At 43.8% G+C, this 12,166-nt stretch overlaps 1 long non-coding RNA gene and 1 pseudogene across 2 annotated transcripts; one reads left to right on the forward strand and one right to left on the reverse strand.

The window, feature by feature from the left end:
• Positions 1-3,628: 3,628 nt before the first annotated feature.
• Positions 3,629-9,712, reverse strand: LOC145850351 (uncharacterized; annotated as a pseudogene). Its single transcript, XR_014392109.1, has 6 exons — positions 9,228-9,712; positions 8,131-8,261; positions 7,776-7,934; positions 5,843-6,007; positions 5,369-5,480; positions 3,629-5,116 (listed from the first exon to the last, which is right to left on the reverse strand). The product of XR_014392109.1 is annotated as an uncharacterized LOC145850351 (transcript).
• LOC123742537 (uncharacterized) lies at positions 9,448-11,167 on the forward strand. Its single transcript, XR_006769715.2, has 2 exons — positions 9,448-9,581; positions 10,646-11,167. It is a non-coding gene; the product is annotated as an uncharacterized LOC123742537 (long non-coding RNA).
• Positions 11,168-12,166: the final 999 nt, after the last annotated feature.

The following is a 12,166-nucleotide window of genomic DNA, read 5'->3' on the forward strand; positions in this document are numbered from 1 at the left end:
GCACAAATCTCCATCAGTGCTCAGACTGTCCTGCCAGACCGGAATGTCAGTGTTCTGCCATGGCCAGCAAAAAGCCTGGATCTCAATCCCATTGAGCACGTCTGGGACCTGTTGGATTGGAGGGTGAGGGCTAGGGCCATTCCCCCCAGAAATGTCCGGGGAACTTGCAGATGCCTTGGTGGAAGAGTGGGGTAACATCTCACAGCAAGAACTGGCAAATCATGTACAGTCCATGAAGAGGAGATGCACTCCAGTACTTTTGATTTTGACCACCCCTTTGTTCAGGGACACATTATTCAATTTCTGTAAGTCACATGTCTGTGGAACTTGTTCAGTTTATGTCTCAGTTGTTGAATCTTGTTATGTTCATACAAATATTTACACATGTTAAGTTTGCTGAAAATAAACGCAGTTGACAGTGAGAGGACGTTTCTTTTTTTGCTGAGTTTATATCAATAATCCGAAAAGCAATCTGTGCGTATATACACAGGATGAATGATATGTACAGCAGTAGATGTATTAGAGTGAGCTATGTCAAGAATACATTATATAAATACAGTGTGTATAAACAGTATACAAAAAATGGGAAGTGTCCAGTGTTCAATGTCTCTATATACAGTTGAAGTCGGAAGTTTACATACACTTAGGTTGGAGTCATTAAAACTTGTTTTTCAACCACTCCACAAATTTCTTGTTAACAAACTATAGTTTTGGGAAGTCGGTTAGGACATCTACTTTGTGCATGACACAAGTAATTTTTCCAACAATTGTTTACAGACAGATTATTTCACTTATAATTCACTGTATCACAATTCCAGTGGGTCAGAAGTTACATACACTAAGTTAACTGTGCCTTTAAACAGCTTGGAGAATTCCAGAAAATGATGTCATGGGTTTAGAAGCTTCTGGTAGGCTAATTGACATCATTTGAGTCAATTGGAGGTGTACCTGTGGATGTATTTCAAGGCCAACCTTCAAACTCAGTGCCTCTTTGCTTGACATCATGGGAAAATCAAATGAAATCAGCCAGGACCTCAGAAAAAAATTGTAGACCTCCACAAGTCTGGTTCATCCTTGGGAGCAATTTCCAAATGCCTGAAGGTACCATGTTCATCTGTACAAACAATAGTACGCAAGTATAAACACCATGGGACCACGCAGCCGTCATACCGTTCAGGAAGGAGATGCGTTCTGTCTCCTAGAGATGAACGTACCTTGGTGCGAAGAGTGCAAATCAATCTCACAACAACAGCAAAGGACCTTGTGAAGATGCTGGAGGAAAAAGGTACAAAAGTATCTATATCCACAGTAAAACGAGTCCGCAAGGAAGAAGCCACTGCTCCAAAATCGCCATAAAAAGCCAGACTACGGTTTGCAACTGCACATGTCCTCTGGTCTGATGAAACAAAAATGTAACTGTTTGGCCATAATGACCATCGTTATGTTTGGAGGAAAAAGGGGGATGCTTGCAAGCCGAAGAACACCATCCCAACCGTGAAGCACGGGGGTGGCAGCATCATGTTGTGGGGGTGCTTTGCTGCAGGAGGGACTGATGCACTTCACAAAATAGATGGCATCATGAGGAGCTAAAATAATGTGGATATATTGAAGCAACATCTCAAGACATCAGTCAGGAAGTTAAAGCTTGGTCGCAAATGGGTCTTCCAAATGGACAATGACCTCAAGCACACTTCCAAAGTTGTGGCAAAATGGCTTAAGGACAATAAAGTCAATGTATTGGAGTGGCCATCACAAAGCCCTGACCTCAATCCTCTAGAAAATGTATGAGCAGAACTGAAAAAGTGTGTGTGAGCAAGGAGGCCTACAAACCTAACTTAGTTACACCAGCTCTGTCAGGAGGAATGGGACAAAATTCACCCAAATTATTGTGGGAAGCTTGTGGAAGGCTCCCCAAAACATTTGACCCAAGTTAAACAATTTAATGGCAATGCTACCAAATACTAATTGAGTGTATGTAAACGTCTGACCCACTGGGAATGTGATGAAAGAAATAAAAGCTTAAATAAATCATTCTCTCTACTATTATTCTGACATTTCACATTCTTAAATAAAGTGGTGATCCTAACTGACCTAAGACAGGGAATTTTTACTAGGATTAAATGTCAGGAATTGTGAAGAACTGAGTTTAAATGTTTTTGGCTAAGGTGTATGTAAACTTATGACTTCAACTGTACATGGGACAACAGCGTTGACTGTGTTTGTGAGTATGGGTGTATGAATGTGTGCAGAGTCTGTGTGTGTGTGTGTGTGTGTGTGTGTGTGTGTGTGTGTGTGTGTGTGTGTGTGTGTGTGGGAGAGAGGGAGAGAGAGAGAGAGAGAGAGAGAGAGAGAGAGAGAGAGAGAAAGAGCTTGTGTGTGTGTATTTTGTGGGATTATGTGTGCACAAAAAAGTTTCTTAGGTGCAGGACAGAGTACTGGACAGGCAGACAGCTAGTGACGGCTGTTCAACAGTTTGGTGTTAGAAGCCATCACGGAGCCTGTTGGCTCTGATGCCCCTGTACCGTCTGCCAGACGGTAGTAAAGTGAACAGTCCGTGGCTCGGTTGGCTGAGGTCCCTAATGATCTTCTTGGCCTTCCATCGACACAAAGTTGTATAAATGACCTGGAGGGCCGGAAGCATGCGTTGGGCTGACCACACCACTCTCTGAAGAGCCATGCGGTTGAGGGTGGTGCAGTTACTGTACCAGGCGGTCCTCACCAACTGGGGTCAGCCTGTCAGGAAGTCCAGGACCCAGTTACACAGGGATAAGTTCAAGGTGACGAGCTTTGAGGGCACTATGGTGTTGAAAGCTGAGCTGTAGTCAGTATTCCTCTTGTTCAGGTGGGATAGGGCAGTTTTTCTAGTGCGATGGCGATCGCGTCGTCCATGGTTCTGTTGGGGCGGTAAGGTGGTGGTGATATGGCCCTTGACTAGACTCTCTAAGCACTTCATGGTGACAGAAGTGAATGCTATGGGGCGATAGTCATTTAGTTGTTACCTTAGCTTGCTTGGGTACAGGAACAATGGTGGAAAAATTGAAGCATGTGGGGACGGCAGACAAAGATAGAGACAGATTGAATATGTCCGTAAAAACTCCAGCCAGCTGGTTTGCGCATGCTCTGAGGACGTGGCTTGGGATGCCGTCCGGCTGTCAGCCATCTAAGAGTTAACAGTCCCTGCCACGTGGGTCTTGTGTCTGAGCCGTTGAATTGCAACTACACTTTGTCCCTGTACTTACTTTTTGCTTCTTTGATTGCCTTACGGAGTTTGTAGCTGGTCTGTTTGCAGTCATCCATGTTCCCGGTCACTTTACCGTGGTTGAATGCGGTGGTTCGCGGTTTCAGTTTTGCGCAAATACTGCCATCTATCCCTGGTTTTTGGTATGTTAGAAACTCTATGCTGTACACACAGAAACATGACATGATATAAAAAAATGTTTTAACAACGGTCAAGCCCATCTCTAACACTGATTCAAGTACCTAACATTATAGCGCAATTGGAGTTTATTATTGAAAAAAAAATGCCATATTGTGTTGATTCAATAATTACGTATTACGTTTTTTGTTCGACTGAGACAAGGGAAACTCAGTCCCTGCAATGATACAAAAATAACTATGTCAGTCAGCACAGAGTCAATTTTGTATTTAATGTCAACAAGATGGTCATACACTCACATAACGTGACGTTCAGTACTTTTATTGCACAAAACGATACATGGTACTTTTCACTAACACTTTACCTTAATGTAAATCTGGTACCCTCACTTTAATAAAATACATGTTTGAATACTTTGGAAAAGGTTCAACATTACACACATCTTCACTACTTTATGTCAAGTAAATGTGAATTAAGGCACTCATTATCTCACTATAAAACACCAGTATCAACATAATGGGACATGCAGTCAGGGTTGGACCCATCAATTAAGCATTTTTACAGACACCATCACACCAACCATCACCATATCATCTACTCTGCCTCATCACAATCATTCTTTCCTCAGTTCACCTCATCCAGTCCCCTACTACATCCAAAACCAACAGAATTAACTACAAACTAACTAGTACTACATTACATGTCACTATACTCTATACATGGGCCGTGTGCATTTCCTGTTGGTGTATCCTGAGGTAGCTTCTCTCTGAGAACCTCTTCCCACAGTGCGTACCGGCAAACGGCCTCTCTCCCTTGTGGACCTTCAGGTACATCTTCAGCTGGTGCTGGTGGGAGAACCTCTTCTCACACCGGGGAAGCTGAAGGATTTCTCCCCTGTATGGACCCTCTGGTGCCTTTTCAGGTTGAACGAGTGGGAGAAACTGGCCTGGCACAGGTGGCAGCTGAACGGTTTCTCCCCTGTGTGCATCCTCTGGTGCCTCTTCAGGTTGGAAGAGTCGGAGAAACTGGCTTGGCACAGGTGGCAGCTGAATGGTTTCTCCCCCGTGTGCATCCTCTGGTGGATCTCCACCTGTTTGGGGAAACTGAAGGCTTTCCCACAGAATGAACACGGGAAGCGCTTCTCTTTTCCACCGGATCTACTGATAGAGTTACTACTACTGTCATTTGTCAATGGGCTTGTGTATCCATTTAGTGTTGAGGCACTGGCATTGTCTGAGGTCTGGTTTAACATTAGGAGAGTGTGAGGAGGATGAAGGCCAGGAAGTGTCTCTGTTGTCGGAGGGTCCATGTTCCAGTTGATAGATCCTATAGAAGGCAGGCTGAAGGCAGCACCTGGCGCCATCAGTCTCTCTGAATCACAACTGTAGGAGCAGGACGGAGCATCGCTAGCCGAGTCTGTGTCTGTTCTCTCCCGCCGCATATTGACACCTCCCCGTCCCCGCGGACCAAATCTACGCCTCGCCCTGGTCTCAGCCAGTCTGTTGTCATGGAGACTAAGTTTGTTTGTTGTTTTGTGTTCAACTGTCTGTTTCTGGTTGTGGTTAACATTGTTGTTCCCCAGCCCAGAGTTGAGGACGCTGTCCCATCCACTGACCACTATGTCGCCTCTGGTCCTGGCCTGCTCAGTGATGTTGTCCCCTGGGCCCTTGGCTGCACCGGTCTGGGTCTGGAAATCTAAGATGGTTGCCCAGTCTCCTCTGTTAGCCTCCAGCCAACCACCTGCAGCAAGAGGTTACAAAATAGACTTCACAAACATGGCAGAGAATTCTATCATTCTCCATATCTAGAGTTTTGAGTCAATTACCTGGTGAAGTTCATACATTATAATGTGTGTGTTTTGGTAACTAAACATAAGTTGTATTGATTTCATTTTATGAATGAAGAAAATTAAGAAAGAATAGTAACCAGGTGCATCACTATTCACATTGAAGATCTATTGCTGTATGTAGGCTATATGTATTTCTCCCTTACCTTGCTCCCCCATCTTTAGTCCACTCAGCAGATCAATGCTCTCTGGTCCATCTTCTATCGTCTCCTCTTTGACTAGCAGCAGATCAGGCTTCCCATCCTCCATGTCTACTGACTGTAAGAGATACAGAGTGAGAGGATGTTGGATCAAGAAATCTGATATGAGCACCCTGCTATGGAGCATCTTCTGATTGGGCAATGATGGATTGCTATGAGTACTATGCAAACATGTTAGTTGATTTTATTACTTGACACTCTAATGATTTGATCATTCAAAAGGCATGGTCCCGCACTTAAGACAACGAATCAAGACCTGGGCCAAAGAGTCTCAGAGTAGGAGTGCTGATCTAGGATCAGTTTAGCCTTTTAGATCATAATGAATAAAATTATATCTTAGATCAGCACTCCTCCTCTGAGACACTTTGTGGATACAGACCCTGACCTAATACCATTCAGACAGTAGTTCAGTGGGCTCACCTCAGTGAGACTGTGTGTGGTGCTGTGGTGCTCAGCTGGTTCCTCTGTGGGTTCAGGAGGAGGTGTAGTCTGGTTGTCCTCCATGACCATGTTCCCCTCAGGGTTCCCCAGACCCTCCTCACAACCCTCCCCCTTCACCAGAAGCACCTCCTGACCCTCCTCCTCCTGGAAGAGGCAGGTGATACAGATTACACAGACACACTCCCTCAAGTACGTACACACAGATAATAAACACACTTTCAACATGGAGTGTTTACCCATCCCCACTACGTTTGAGTCCTATACGATTTCACAGAGTCAAATTCCTGTATATGCAAATGTAACTGCAAAATTATTGGCACCCTTGATAAAGATCAGGGAAAATACTATACTTTATCAAGAGTGTCCATAATTTAGGACCCCATTCTGTATGCCTTATATACAGTATATACAATGAAGTAGTTGAATGGAAGTAATGAAACACATCATACACATCACACAATGACTGCATGCAATATTCTACCCAGGAATATTCAACACTGATTCTGTTACTGTCATTATTCCAAATGTATCAGTCAATTTTTTCTGCTGACAACAATGAAAATTAATCTTTGTCTTTAATGCAGGGTTTGATCTAAACGTCAGAAGCTATCGAGTGGAATGGTTACTTTCTATAGCTAGGTATCCATTCAATTGACGACAGATTTTCAAGAAAATATGCGGAGTGGTTTGTTTCCACCAAACGGACTTGTTGCGGATAAAATTCAGTGCTTGATGACGTAGTGCACACAAAATGTACTTTTTTCGCTTAAGTTTTCATGTACAGAATAAACATCAAAAGTTCAATGTTTCCATCACATTTTCAACTCTACCGTTTTGTCACAAACTATTGCGTTAAATAGCAAATGTACCTACTCTGGTCTTGGTACCTGCGCTCTAGCCAACAGCTCACAGATACAGTGGAGGTAGGCTATCCGCATTATGAGATTATTATGGCAAAGAACAAGAATATTTGTATTTGTCAAACGAAAGTCAAGCATCGATCATCATGTCACCAGAATCAAGACCCTCGATATTTCTTTGAAAATGAGCATCAAGATCACTGTGCACTTTCACCACCATGTGAAGTTCTTAAGTTATTTCATCTGTAGCCTAATAAACCACATGGTTTCCCTGAGTCGTAGTGGGAGGACCACACACCATATCATCGCGTGACTCCAAGTTTACTTCGATATGATGGTTTTTATATCACCATTTGCACATATAGGCGTTTCCACCGCCCTTGCTCGCAAAATTTATTTTACAGACGCAAAAAGATTCCACCGTGTCGAACAAACAAATTATAAAATTGTACCGAATCTTCCTGTTTCCATCACAGCTGCCATGATTTTCATCTGTGGATGGAAACGTGGTTTATGTTATAGAGTGGAATGGTTTTTCTGCTGGTGTATCCTGAGGTAGCACCTCTCTGAGAACCTCTAGCCACAGTGCGTACAGGCGAATGGCCTCTCTCCCGTGTGGACCTAGAGATACATTTTCAGATGGTGCTGGTGGGAGAACCTCTTCTCACACTGGGGGCGGCTGTAGGATTTCTCCTGTGTGAACCATCTGGTGCCTCTTCAGATGGCCAGTTTGGTAAAGCGCATATGACACTGGGTACAGATGAAGGATTTCACCACTGTTTGGATCCTATACATTACTATTGTACTGGTTCCAGTCCTCTCTCGACAGAGTCTGTGTCTCTAAACCCAAGGGCATGTTGTCAGGGTCCCAATGGGATTGAATCGTCCTCATGCTCGGGTTACCGTAAAGTAAATACTCTGAGCTGGGAGCAGGAGGACTGCCCAGTCTCTCAGGGTCTGATCTGTGGTCAGATCCTGTGTGCAAGAGCCTTTTTGTTTAAAGTCTCTGTGTCTGTCTCTGACTTGAAGACGGTGTTCTGCGTTCTACTGACCTCCGTGATGCTGCGGCAGGGCCTGGGTTGGGGTGTGGCGGCGCGGTTCTCCGTGGCTACAGGGAGCGCTCCAATCTCGATGTCTCTTCTGTGTTGTGGGACCTCTCCTTCAGACCTCTCCTGCTTGACCCCAGGACCTCTAGCTTCTGCATCTGCAGACTGACACAAGAGAGGAGGTTATTATCGGTACATGAGTTGAATTGGATAACAATGTCATAGGGAAGTCTCACAAACTCCCCTATGGCAGATAAATGAGGATGTACATGACTGAATAGCTGAGGGGAGCCTTTCTGAAATTAATTAATGGGCCACATTTGATGTACTGTAATTTTTCATGTTACACTATGACACTAACCTCTATCATGATAACATGCTGGGTTGAGGTTCCACTCCCCTCATCAACAGTGATTGGTTGGTCATCTCTCCATGTATTGTGTCCCGCGGCCTTCACAAAGCTCCTGTGGCCTCTAGTGAGATGTCCTTCACCTGAGAGAGTGATTGGAGGAAAAGAGGTGGTTAGGTACTGTCAATGCTCAACGCTATATTGTACACTACTCACACTGTCTACAACTGTGTAAAGTTAATGATGCCGTTGACCTTAAAGGGCCCAGGGACCAAAGATCCACCACCATATGTTACAGTAGGGTATGGGGTTATTTTCTGCTAATGCATTCTTATTTCAACGACAAACCCACCACATTCTCATTTCGACAAACAAACCCACCACTGGTGTGTGTGGCCATAGAACTCTATTTCATGTTATTCAATAAATGATTCTCATTAATAAGCCTGTAATACACAATTAATTGGTATTTACAGCCTGAAACTAATGCTTGCAAAATTGTGAAAATTGTGAAAAAGTGCCGCTGTGACAACAATTTTGGACCCCCCTGTGGCCACCCTAAATGTGGAGTATGAAATCATTTTTACATAACACATTTTTGCTAGCATTCTTTTTTTACATTCGTTATTAGACAGTGGCAACGATGATGATTATGAACATGGTCTTTTGCCTGCTAATGCCAGCAATGCAGTGAAGAAAACGATATGACAACAATAACGTCTAATGTAACTGGCCCCTCTAACAGCACAACTGGCCCCAGCTTGGCCTCCTCCAGTTGAAATGGTCTAGAACCGCCACTGACTGGAAGTAAGGTAACACTTATCATATCTTGTTGATTCACTATTTATTGATTGATTATGTTCAATGCATCACTTTTTTAAAACTGAGTATGACAATAGGAAATTCGGTAAAGAGTCTTTGTCCAAGAAGAATTTGTTCTTAATTGACCTGGCTGGTTAAATAAAAAAATATGTCCAAGATAGCCTAGTAATCAGGGAAAGTATGGTATACTATCCAAAAACTGACAAAGACCCAATTCTGTAACACATCTGAACACATGCGCAGAGGGGAATGGGGCGACAGGGCCCGCAGCCTTCTTCAGATTGTACCTCTTGTCATTCCTCTGTATCGGTCCAGGATGGTGACACTACAAGAACGACTGGCGAGAACGCGCTCTCTCGTTGTCATCTCTTCCCGCTCCTTCAGATCCAGTAGCTGTAGTTTCCTCCGCAATGCCCTGTTTTCTTTCTGGCTTTGAGTTATTTCCAAACGAAACACTGCATAGTCGTCGTCTACGAGTTTACAGATATCTGCCACGGCTGCATTCGCTAGCTCCTCCATGATGGAGGCTATTTGAGTGTGAAAAACCATACAGTTAGCCATTGTTAGCAGCTAGCTAGCGTTACTTAGATAACATATATCAACTAATTCCTGTCTCCAGCGCGAATTAAAGACTACCTGGGGTAAGTGTGTGATGCTGTGCAGTTAAATTAATCATATTTTGAGTTCCAGGGTGTTAATAAACGTCTAGATAACAATAAACACGATAACATCGAAATCGTTCTAGGTCCTTGTTCCCTTCCGTTTACTTAAGAGAAAGGATCTTATTGGTTGGCGTCATAGCTGGAAGGGTGTAGTTAAATGAAAAAGGAGTGCGTGCTGTTCTTTGAAATACGGTACTGCTAATTACCTTACATCAAATCTCCTATGATCAGTATGTTTTTTAAGCTGTGAGCAGACGTGTTTATAAAGAACAGTGTGTTAGCAAGAATAGAGTAGAAAATAATATTTACCTTACTGAGGTAAAGTCATGTTAAACTGTCCTTGTTATAGTCTGATCAACTCAGTGTCAGTGTCTGCCCTGAGTGTCTGCCCTGAGATTGGAAGGTTGTGAGTTCAATCCCTGGCCGAGTCATACCAAAGACTATAAAAATGGGCCCTGATGCGTCTCCGCTTGGCACTCAGCATTAAGGAGCTAGATTCGGGCTAAGGCCCTGCAATAGACTAGCGTCTTGTCCAGGGGGTGCACTTGTACACAGGAGATGAGCTAAACAGGTAGATGAGCTAAGGTTCGTGAAAGGCTACTTACTTGTTGTAGCCTATGTTTACTGTCTCTCTAAAACAGTTATTTACAAATGACAAGATAACAAAGGGTTACCCCAAAACACTTCACATGATAACTATAAAATACAGCTAAAGAATGGTTCCCAGATATCTCCTGTGTACATCTCAAGCCACACTGCTACGATTTGTCCCCGTTGTGGACACCCCTATGTCTGATAATGTTGCTCAGGAAGGAAAAGCTCTTGTAACATAGTTTGCACTTGAAGGGACTCTCCTTGAGGCAGCTGAGGAAGGTTAGACCCAGGTCCAGGCCCTTTTATGAACCCTTTCAGTAGGCATTAAATGGGACCCTGAAGGAGAAGAAAGACTACCACCAGAGGGGTCTCCCACCACGCTCTGTGAAGGCTGAAGCCCAGGGTGACCTGCTCTGTTCATCATGGATACTGTGGTGTTTGTATCATAGGAACAGGAGGGTCTATCTCTACCAGGCCCTGCTTCATCCCTGCACTGATACTGTGAAGAGAAGGGTCTGGGCTGCAGACTGGATCCCTGACTGGAGCCTCTGTCTCTCTGATGACCACCAGGTCTGAGGTTGTTCAGTGAGTCGCTGTCCCTCACGGTTGGGTCTTGGTTCCGACTCGGGAAGGAAGAGCAACAGCTCCAGATCCATGGTCCTGATCCGGGGCCAGGCTTTGTGACCAGCCACCTCAGAGTTCTGGTCTATCCCACCAGCAACACCAGACATCAGAAGGTCTTGATTGACTGCAGACTGCAAACAAAGACTGTACAGAAAAGCATAAAGGTTTATATAAGAAACTCTTTGCTGTGTACACACAGAAACATGACATGATATTATAAAATGTTAACCACAGTCAAGCTTCTAACACTGTGATTCAAGTACCTAACAATATGGAGCCAGTGGATTGATTCTTTTCAAACGCTGTCCCTGCAATGATACAAAAATAACAAAGTCAGTCAGCACAGAGTCAGTTTCGTATTTAATTAAAACAAATCACATTTATTGCACAAAATGATATGTGACAAGTAAAATAAGTTCTCACAATGGTAACCTTTTCTGTAAATCTAGTACCCTCGCTTAGATAAAATGAATGTTAAAGTACTTTGGAAAAGGTTCAACATTATATTACACACAGATTCACTACTTCATGTCAAGTATACATGAATTAAGGCACTATCATTATTTCACTATAAAACACCGGTATCAAACAGGACAAAAGTTGTCGCTTTTAATCAGTGAAGCATTTTTACAGACACCATCACACCAACCATCACCATATCATCTACTCTGTCTCATCATATTCATTCTTTCTTCAGTTCACCTCATCCAGTTCCCTACTGCATCCAAAACCAACAGAATTAACTACAAACTAACTGGTACTACATTACATGTCACTTTATACTAAACTAGCTAATACTACATATCACTATAATCTATACATGGGCTGTGTGCATTTTCTGCTGGTGTATCCTGAGGAAGCTCCTCTCTGAGAACGCCTGTACGCACTGCGGGAAGACGAACGGCCTCTCTCCCATGTGGACCTTCAGGTGCATCTTCAGCTGGTGCTGCTGGGAGAACCTCTTTGTGGACCCTGTGGTGCCTCTTCAGGTGTCCTGACTGGGCAAAGTGCATGTGATCCAGGGTACAGCTTTAGGGTTTTACCCTCTGGTGGGTCTCCATCTTTTTGGGGGTGAAACTGAAGGCTTTCCCACAGAACAAACACTGCCACTGATTCCGTCTCTACTTCTCTCATTTGTCAATGGTCTTGTGTAGCCATTTAGTGTTGTCACTGGTATTGTCTGAGGTCTGGTTTAACATAAAGAGAAAGTGAGGAGGACGAAGGCCAGGGAGTGTCTGTTGGCATATAGTGTGTTGACGAAGACCAGGGAGTGTCTGTGTTGTCGCAGGGTCCATGTTCCAGTTGATAGATCCTATAGAAGGCAGGCTGAAGGCAGCACCTGTTAG

Source organism: Salmo salar, chromosome 04 (genome assembly GCF_965601325.2).
Source record: "Salmo salar chromosome 04, fSalSal1, whole genome shotgun sequence".
Taxonomy (NCBI): Eukaryota; Metazoa; Chordata; class Actinopteri; order Salmoniformes; family Salmonidae; genus Salmo; species Salmo salar.